The sequence below is a fragment of the Arachis hypogaea genome, chromosome 7 (genome assembly GCF_003086295.3).
Source record: "Arachis hypogaea cultivar Tifrunner chromosome 7, arahy.Tifrunner.gnm2.J5K5, whole genome shotgun sequence".
NCBI classification, from domain to species: Eukaryota; Viridiplantae; Streptophyta; class Magnoliopsida; order Fabales; family Fabaceae; genus Arachis; species Arachis hypogaea.
This window is the reverse complement of record NC_092042.1, coordinates 41,147,715-41,158,201: the sequence shown is the minus strand read 5'-3', so window position 1 is coordinate 41,158,201 and position 10,487 is coordinate 41,147,715. Positions and strand designations below refer to the sequence as shown.

The following is a 10,487-nucleotide window of genomic DNA, read 5'->3' as shown; positions in this document are numbered from 1 at the left end:
TCCAAATTCTTTTGGATTGAGGCTTCCAACCATCAGCATAGAGGCACGTTAATTGAAATATCAGTTGTTGTATGACAGATTTATAACCTAAAGCTGGCTGGCTATTAAACCATGTCCAACCCTTGGATTGGAGCTTTAGGCCAACATTGAAAGATTCCTGGAATTCTTCTTAAAAATTTGAATTTCTTATTTTCCTTTTCCTATATGTTTTTCGAAAAATATAAAATAAAATACAAAAAAATTAATAAAATCATAAAATCCAAAAATATATTGTGTTTCTTGTTTGAGTCTTGAGTCAATTTATAAGTTTGGTGTCAATTGCATATTCATCTTGTTCTTGCAATTTTCGAAAATTCATGCATTCATTGTGTTCTTCATGATCTTCAAGTTGTTCTTGGTAAGTCTTCTTGTTTGATCTTGATGTCTTCTTGTTTTGTATTTTTTGTTGTTTTTCATGTGCATTTTTGCATTCATATTGTCTAAGCATTAAAGATTTCTAAGTTTGGTGTCTTGCATGTTTTCTTTGCATCACAAATTTTTCAAAAATATGTTCTTGATGTTCATTATGATCTTCAAAGTGTTCTTGATGTGCATCTTGACATTCATAGTATTCTTGCATGCATCATGTGTTTTGATTCATAATTTTTATGTTGTGAGTCATTTTTTTATGTTTTTCTCTCTCATAATTAAAAAATTCAAAAATCAAAAAAAATATCTTTTCCTTTTTTCTCTCAATTTTTCGAAAATTTGGGTTGACTTAGTCAAAAAATTTTAAAATTAGTTGTTTCTTGTAAGTCAAATCAAATATTCAAATTTTAAAAATCTTATCTTTTTAAAACTTTTTCAAAAATTAAATCTTTTTCATTTTTCTTTTTAATTTTCGAAAATTCTTTAAAATATTTTTCAAAAATCTTTTTCTTAGTTTTATCTTTATTTTCGAAAATTATGCTAACAATTAATATGATTGATTCAAAAAATTTGAAGTTTGTTACTTTCTTGTTAAGAAAGGTTCAATCTTTAAATTCTAGAATCTTATCTTTTAGTTTCTTGTTAGTTAAGTAATTAATTTTAATTTTAAAAATTAAATCTTTTCTAACCATATCTTTTTAATCATATCTTTTTATCTTATCTTTTATATTATATCTTTTTCAAAATTTTATCTTTTTTCAAAAATTTGATTTTAAAATATCTTTTCTAACTTCTTATCTTCTTATCTTCTTATCTTTTCAAATTTGATTTTCAAATCTTTTTCAACTAACTATTTGACTTTTTGTTTGTTTCTTATCTTTTTCAAAACCACCTAACAACTTTTCTCTCTCTAATTTTCGAAAATGCCTCCCTCTTTTTTTAAAAATTCTTTTTAATTAATTAATTGTTTTAAATTTAAATTTTATTTTTATTTCTTATCTTAATTTTCGAAAATCATTAACTCCTTTTCAAATTTATTTTTGAAAATTTCTCCCTCTCTCATTTATTTTATTTATTTATTCATTTACTAACACTTCTCTTCACCTCTCTTCATCTCAAATCACTACCTCTATCATCACCCTTGTGTTTGGATTATTCGTTCTTCTTCACTCTTATCCCCTTTCTTCTTCTACTAATAATAAGGAACTTCTTTACTGTGACATAGAGGATTCCTCTTCTTTTTCTGTTCTCTTCTCTTTCATATGAGCAGGAACAAGGAAAACGACATTCTTTTTGAAGCTGATCCAGAACCTGAAAGAACTCTGAAGAGGAAACTAAGAGAAGCTAAATTACAACAATCCAGAGACAACCTTACTGAAATTTTCGAACAAGAAAAGGAGATGGCAGCCGAACCCAACAACAATAATGCAAGAAGGATACTTGGTGATTATACTGCACCTACTTCCAAGTTTGATGGAAGAAGCATCTCAATTCCTGCCATTGGAGCAAACAATTTTGAGCTAAAACCTCAATTAGTTGCTCTAATGCAACAGAACTGCAAGTTTCATGGACTTCCATTAGTAGATCCCTACCAATTCTTGACTGAGTTCTTGCAGATCTGTGAGACTGTTAAGACTAATGGAGTAGATCTTGAAGTCTACAGGCTCATGCTTTTCCCTTTTACTGTAAGAGACAAAGCTAGAGCATGGTTGGACTTTCAACCTAAAGATAGCCTGGACTCCTGGGATAAGCTAGTCACGGCCTTCTTGGCTAAGTTCCTTCCTCCTCAAAAGCTGAGCAAGCTTAGAGTGGATGTTCAGACCTTCAAACAAAAAGATGGTGAATCCCTCTATGAAGCTTGGGAAAGATACAAGCAGATGACCAAAAGATGTCCTTCTGACATGTTTTCAGAATGGACCATGATAGATATATTCTATTATGGTCTATCTGAGTTCTCTAAGATGTCACTGGACCATTCTGCAGGTGGATCCATTCACCTAAAGAAAATGCCTGCAGAAGCTCAAGAACTTATTGACATGGTTGCAAATAACCAGTTCATGTACACTTCTTAGAGGAATTCCGCGAATAATGGGATGCCTCAAAGGAAGATAGTTCTTGAAATTGATGCTATGAATTCCATATTGGCTCAGAACAAAATGTTGACTCAGCAAGTCAACATGATTTCTCAAAGTCTGAATGGATGGCAAAATGCATCTAACAGTACTAAAGAGGCATCTTCTAAAGAAGAAGCTTATGATCCTGAGAATCCTGCAATGGCAGAGGTAAATTACATGGGTGAACCTTATGGAAACACCTATAATTCATCATGGAGAAATCATCCAAATTTCTCATGGAAGGATCAACAAAAGTCTCAACAAGGCTTTAATAATGGTGGAAGAAATAGGCTCAGCAATATCAAGCCTTATCCATCATCTTCTCAGCAACAGACAAAGAATTATGAACAGAGTACCTCTAACTTAGCAAATTTAGTCTCTGATCTGTCTAAGGCCACTTTAAGTTTCATGAGTGAAACAAGGTCCTCCATCAGAAATCTGGAGGCACAAGTGGGCCAGCTGAGTAAGAAAATTACTGAAACTCCTCCTAGTACTCTCCCAAGCAATACTGAAGAGAATCCAAAAAGAGAGTGCAAGGCCATTGATATAATCAATATGGCCGAACCTAGAGAGGAAGGAGAGGATGTGAATCCCAATGAGGAAGATCTCATGGGACGTCTCTCAAGCAAGAAGGAGTTCCCTATTGAGGACCCACGGGAATCTGAGGCCCATATAGAGACCATAGAGATTCCATTAAACCTCCTTCTGCCATTCATGAGCTCTAAAAACTATTCTTCCTCTGAAGAGGATGAAGATGTAACTGGAGCGCAAGCTGCTCAATATCTAGGAGCTATCATGAAACTAAATGCCAAGTTATTTGGTAATGAGACTTGTGAAGGTGAACCTCCCTTGCTCATTAGTGAACTAGATACTTGGGTTCAGCAAACTTTACCTCAAAAGAGACAAGATCCTGACAAATTCGTAATACCATGTACCATAGGCACCATAACCTTTGAGAAAGCTCTGTGTGACCTAGGGTCAGGCATAAATCTTATGCCACTCTCTGTAATGGAAAAGCTGAGGATCATTGAGGTACAGCCTGCCATATTTTTATTACAATTGGCAGACAAGTCAGTAAGACAAGCTTATGGATTGGTAGAGGATGTGTTGGTAAAGGTTGAAGGCCTTTACATCCCTGCTGATTTCATAATCTTAGACACTAGGAAGGATGAGGATGAATGCATCATCCTTGGAAGACCTTTCCTAGCCACAGCAGGAGTTGTGATAGATGTTAACAGAGGAGAATTAGTCCTTCAATTGAATGGGGACTACCTTGTATTTAAGGCTCAAGGATCTTCTTCTTTAACAATGGAGAGGAAGCATGAAAAGCTTCTCTCAGTACAGAGTCAAACAAAGCCCCTACAATCAAACTCTAAGTTTGGTGTTGAGAGGTCACAGCCAAACTCTAAGTTTGGTGTTGAATCCCCACATCCAAACTCTAAGTTTGGTGTTGAGAGTCTACAACATTGACCTGATCACCTGTAAGGCTCCAGGAGAGCCCACTGTCAAGCTATTGACATTAAAGAAGCACTTATTGGGAGGCAACCCAGTTTTTATTTATCTAATTTTATTTTTCTTTTTTATTGTTCTTTTATGTTTTATTAGGTTCATGATCATGTGGAGTCACGAAAAAAATACTAAAATTAAAAACAGAATCAAAAACAGCAGAAGAAAAATCACACCCTGGAGGAAGGACTTACTGGCGTTTAAATGCCAGTAAGGAGCATCTGGCTGGCGTTCAACGCCAGAACAGAGCATGGATCTAGTGCTGAACACCAGAAACATGCAGTAATCTGGCGTTTAAATGCCAGGATTGCACACTGAGGAAAGCTAGCGTTCAATGCCAGAAACATGCTGCAGATGGGCGTTGAACACCCAGAATAAGCTTAGAGCTGGCGTTTAATGCCAGAAACAAGCATCAATCTGGCGTTAAATGCCAGGATTGCATGCAGAGGGCGTTTTACACGCCTCATTGGTGCAGGAATGTAAATTCTTGACACCTTAGGATCTGTGAACCCCACAGGATCATCTCAGGATCTGTGGACCCCACAGGATCCCCACCTACCTCAACTCACCTTCTCTCTTCTTCACCAATCACCTCAATCTCTCTTCCCCATCACCTCTTCACCACTCACATCCATCCATCTCTTCCCCACCTAATCCCACCCATATGGCCGAAACATACACATCTTTCCCTCTCCTCCATATCTTCTTCTCCCTCCATTCTTTCTTCTTTGCTCGAGGGCGAGCAACATTTTAAGTTTGGTGTGGTAAAAGCATAGCTTTTTTGTTTTTCCATAACCATTGATGGCACCTAAGGCCAGAGAAACCTCAAAAAAAAAGAGAAAAGGAAAGACAAAAAAATTTTTCCACCTCCGAGTCATGGGAGATGGAGAGATTCATCTCAAGGGTCCATAGCTCAGTAATAGAGCATTTGACTGCACATCAAGAGAGCCCACTCATGGATCTCAACAAGTCAAGAAATCCCTGAGATGCCTTAAGGAATACATTTTTCTCCACACAATTATTGGGAGCAACTAAGGATAAGAGCACCAAAATCACTAGGGATCAAGCAACAAAGACAAGGAAGAGACATAGAGGAGCTCAAAAAGCACCATTGGTCCTTCAAGAAGGTGCCACCCTCACTAAGGTGGACTCATTCCTTGAACACCATAAGTCCCTCACCTCTCTTAAATGAAAAACATTTCTAATTCAAAAGAACAAGAAGTACATGAATTTCGAAATTATCCTTGAATTTAGTATTAATTATATTTGATGTGGTGACAATACTTTTTGTTTTCTGAATGAATGCTTGAACAGTGCATATTTTTGATCTTGTTGTTTATGAATGTTAAAATTGTTGGCTCTTGAAAGAATGAATAACAAAGAGAAATGCTATTGATAATCTAAAAAATCAAGAAATTGATTCTTGAAGCAAGAAAAAGCAGTGAAAAAGCAAAAGCTTGCAAAAAAAAGAAAAAAATAATTTTGGCAAAAAAATTAAATAGAAAGAAAAAGAAAAAGCAAGCAGAAAGAGCCAATAGCCCTTAAAACCAAAAGGCAAGGGTAAAAAGGATCCAAGGCTTTGAGCATCAATGGATAGGAAGGCCCAAGGAACTAAAATCCAGGTCTAAGCGGCTAAATCAAGCTGTCCCTAACCATGTGCTTGTGGCATGCAGGTCCAAGTGAAAAGCTTGAGACTGGGTGGTTAAAGTCGCGATCCAAAGCAAAAAGAGTGTGCTTAAGAACCCTGGACACCTCTAACTGGGGACTTTAGCAAAGCTGAGTCACAATCTGAAAAGGTTCACCCAGTCATGTGTCTGTGGCATTTATGTATCCGGTGGTAATACTGGAAAACAAAGTGCTTAGGGCCACGGCCAAGACTCATGAAAGTAGCTGTGTTCAAGAATCAACAAACTTAACTAGGAGAATCAATAACACTATCTGAAATTCTAAGTTCCTAGAGATGCCAATCATTCTAAACTTCAAAGGATAAAGTAAGATGTCAAAACTGTTCAGAAGCAAAAAGCTACAAGTCCCGCTCATCTAATTAGAATTAATATTCATTAATCTTCTAAGCTTTATAGTATATTCTCTTCTTTTTATCCTAATTGATTTTCAGTTGCTTGGGGACAAGCAACAATTTAAGTTTGGTGTTGTGGTGAGCGGATAATTTATACGCTTTTTGGCATTGTTTTTAGGTAGTTTTTAGTAGGATCTAGTTACTTTTATGGATGTTTTTATTAGTTTTTTGCTAAATTCACATTTATGGACTTTACTATGAGTTTTTCTATTTTTCTGTGATTTCAGGTAACTTCTGGCTGAAATTGAGGGACCTGAGCAAAACTCTGATAAAAGGCTGACAAAAGACTGCTGATGCTGTTGGATTCTGACCTCCCTGCACTCGAAATGGATTTTTTGGAGCTATAGAACTCTAAATGGCACGCTCTCAATGGCGTTGGAAAGTAGACATCTAGAGCTTTCCAATAATATATAATAGTCCATACTTTATTCGTGATTAGATGATGTAAACTGGCGCTCAATACCAGTTCCATGCTGCATTCTGGAGTCAAACGCCAAAAACACGTCACAAACCAGAGTTGAACGCCAAAAACACGTTACAAAAGAAGCCTCTGCACGTGTAAAGCTCAAGCTCAGCCGAAGCACACACCAAGTGGGCCCCAGAAGTGGATTTCTGCATCAATTACTTACTTCTGTAAACCCTAGTAGCTAGTCTAGTATAAATAGGACTTTTTACTATTGTATTCAGAGTTTTTGATTGTAAGGTCTTTTGACCATTCGGTCTTCTGATCACGTTTGGGGGCTGGCCATTCGGCCATGCCTGAACCTTCATCACTTATGTAATTTCAACGGTGGAGTTTCTACACACCATAGATTAAGGGTGTGGAGCTCTGCTGTACCTCAAGTTTTAATGCAATTACTACTATTTTCTATTCAATTCAGCTATTCCTGTTCTAAGATATTCGTTGCACTTCAACATGATGAATGTGATGATCCGTGACACTCATCATCATTCTCACCTATGAACGCGTAACTGACAACCACTTCCGTTCTACATTAGGCCGAGCGCATATCTCTTGGATTCCTTAATCAGAATCTTCGTGGTATAAGCTAGATTGATGGCGGCATTCATGAGAATCCAGAAAGTCTAAACCTTGTCTGTGGTATTCCGAGTAGGATTCAGGGATTGAATAACTGTGACAAGCTTCAAACTCACGATTGTTGGGCGTGATGACAAACGCAAAAGAATCAATGGATTCTATTCCAACATGATCGAGAACCGACAGATGATTACCTGTGCCGTGACAGAGCATTTGGACCTTTTTCACTGAGAGGATGGGATGTAGCCATTGACAACAATGATGCCCTACATACAGCTTGCCATGGAAAGGAATAAGAAGGATTGAAGGAAGGCAGTAGGAAAGCAGAGATCTAACAGGGACAAGCATCTCCATACACTTATCTAAAATTTCCACCATTGAATTACATGAGTAACTCTATCTTTATTTTCTGCTTTATTTATTATTCAAAAACTCCATAACATTTATTATCTGTCTAACTGAGATTTACAAGATGACCAAAACTTGCTTCATACTAACAATCTACGTGGGATTGACCCTTACTCACGGAAGGTATTACTTGGACGACCCAGTACATTGCTGGTTAGTTGTGCGGAGTTGTGGCTAAGTGTGATTCACGTTTGAGAGCGCTACCAAGTTTTTGGCGTCATTGTTGATGATCACAATTCCGTGCACCACATATCATGTAAGATCGATTCACAAACTGAAATTCACACATAGGATTCACATGATAGTAGCAAATATCAGATTTAATTCACAAAAAATGACCACAGCAGTGACACAATAACCAGATTCATAAAGATAAATCAAAATTCATATACTACTACTACTACTCCCCCATTTGTCATCAAGGGTGGAAAAGAACTTAATACCAAGATAAAACTACACCTTAAAACTTGCACAAAAGTGTTAATGCAAAGTCCAAACATCTAATTAACTGAAAATAAATGCAGCAGTGTTTAAACGGTTCACAGTCATCCAAACCAAAACATAGAATAGTTCAAAAAGGAAACAACAAAAGTTTCATGAGACGAAAGTAACCGGAAGACAGCAACAAGTGGGACAATTCTAGACATCTGAACCAGCCACCTCAGAATCATCCTCTTCTTAAGTATCAGTGGCAACATTTTCATCCTGTTGGAGATTATCAATGAACTTTAGAAAGATAGCCACTCTATCTCTTGATTTTCTGAGGAAGTTCTCATGCTTGCTTGCTAGCTTCCTATGTTCTTTGCTTAGAGTAATCATGTGGTTTGACTGGAAGACAAATTCTTGTACCACATCCTTAACAACCCCAAATAGAGTAGATTTTTGTCTAGTTGAGACTGTGGTACCCTCAGTAGAAGGAGCAGGGGAATTCTCAGGAACAGATTCATCATCATCATCATCAAGCACTACCCTTTCAGAACGAGTGGGTCCCTTTTTCTGCTGTTTCACTTAACCACCTTCTTTTAGATATGAGTGTCTATTTTCATAATCCTGATTTGACAAGTCAACACCAACATGCTCAAAAATACAAGTTAAGAACATGCCATAAGGAAGGGCTTTATCTTTCTCACTTCTAACAAAATCAAACATATATCTTACCATTAAATAAGCAAAAGAGATTTCTGTTTTTGTGAGAATAGCATACAAAACAAGAGTGTCAATGTAAGATACCATTTGGTATAAACCACTCTAAGGAAGGATGATATGATTTACTATACGGTGCAACTGAGCACGATTATAACCCAAGGCCTTGTGATTGGGTGTGATGCCATCAATAAGAGAAAAATGTTCACATACATAAGCCAGAGCATCATTAAAGAGATACCAACTCCTTCATCCCACTTACCTGACGCATAGCCACACACCCCAACATCAGTGTATTTCAAGGAAGCACTGATATTTTCATTGTTTAACACAATGTCTCAGCCTTTGACATAAGAATGAATACTGCTCTCATGGTAAGTCATATTGGCATAAAACTTACTGACTAACAGTGGGTAAACTGGCTTTTTAATTTTAAAAAGATGATTCCAGTCCAGAAATTCCAAATTTTCAACAAAAAGAAAACCTTTCTTTTTCAGATTGGGTAAATCAGCAAGAAAAGTCAGACACAGGGTACAATACTGAATAACTTCTTCACAAAATTCATTATTCATGGCAGACCTAAATCTGTGAAGGTTATAGTTTGAGTGGGAGGTCATGAAGTGTAATTTGTGTGCAAAGGGATCAATGTTTGATTCCTTAATAGATTTAAAAGGGATATGTGGTTTACCTCTCTGAAGATGAGTAGGAACAGACCTTGGCTTAAGTTGAGTTGGCTCAATGGTTGGTTTGGCTGCAGCAGACCGTTTCCCTTTCGAGGTGCTTGGATTCGATGAAGCACTGTGAGGAACGTTGGGAGTTGAGGTTGGCTTGGAGGAAGATGGAATCCTTGAGGGATTCTTGGTGCAAGCCATAAGATCTGTGCGAGGAGGAGATGTAGGGGGAGAAGGCGAAGGTGTGAATGTTTGATCTCTGGAGCGAGTGGAAGGTTTTGGCATCGAAGAGAATTTGAGAAGATTTTTTCGTGGAAGTTTTTTATGAACAACTTTCTTCCTCATTTTGATTTTAACCCTGGTTTTGAAGGAAATGATGCACTGATGGTAGTGGGGGAAGGAACCGAAGGGTTAGTGGTATGATTTATGAGGAAAGAGGTTTAGTAACTGCCATATTCTTGTACCCATGCAACTGCATTACTGTGACTTGACACTGAAAAGACTTGACATCACAAAGAAAAAGTGATTTGATTTTATTAAAAATAAAACAGAAAGTAATTTTAAATTTGAAAACTTTTGACTAAAGGACAAAAGGAATAAAATAAAAGAGAATACAACACATGGATGATATAACACTTAATTTTGGGCCCAGAGGTGGTTTATTTTAAGGAAACATATTTGGACCACCCAGAATCTAAATTTTAAGGTTGGCCCAGATGATTCAGCATATGCAATAAAGCCTAGAGAACGAAGTTCAGAGAGATGGTTCTTCATTTGCCCAAAATTATCTCATCCCAACCTATGAGACAAAAACTTCAACAAATATATCAGCAATTTACAAACAATGAAACATGACTTCAAATTCCTAGACTGGTCCTAAGCATGCAAAATCTGTCTTCAGTGAGTGGTTTAGAGAAAATATCAGCTAATTACTCTTCTGATTTAACAAATTGAATGCTAATATCCTCTTTTTGAATATGTTCTCTTATTGAGTGAAATCTCACTTCAATATGTTTAGTTTTAGAGTGCAAAAATGGATTCTTTGGAATATTAATGGCACTTATATTGTCATACAACAAGGAAATATTTTCAACATTTAATTTATAATGAGCAAGCTGTGT

General features: G+C 36.7%; 1 non-coding gene across 1 annotated transcript; it reads right to left on the bottom strand.

Moving 5' to 3' along the window:
• Positions 1 to 2,207: 2,207 nt before the first annotated feature.
• LOC112704531 (small nucleolar RNA R71) lies at positions 2,208 to 2,311 on the bottom strand. The gene has a single exon (XR_003155152.1). It is a non-coding gene; the product is annotated as a small nucleolar RNA R71 (small nucleolar RNA).
• Between the last annotated feature and the right edge of the window lie 8,176 nt (positions 2,312 to 10,487).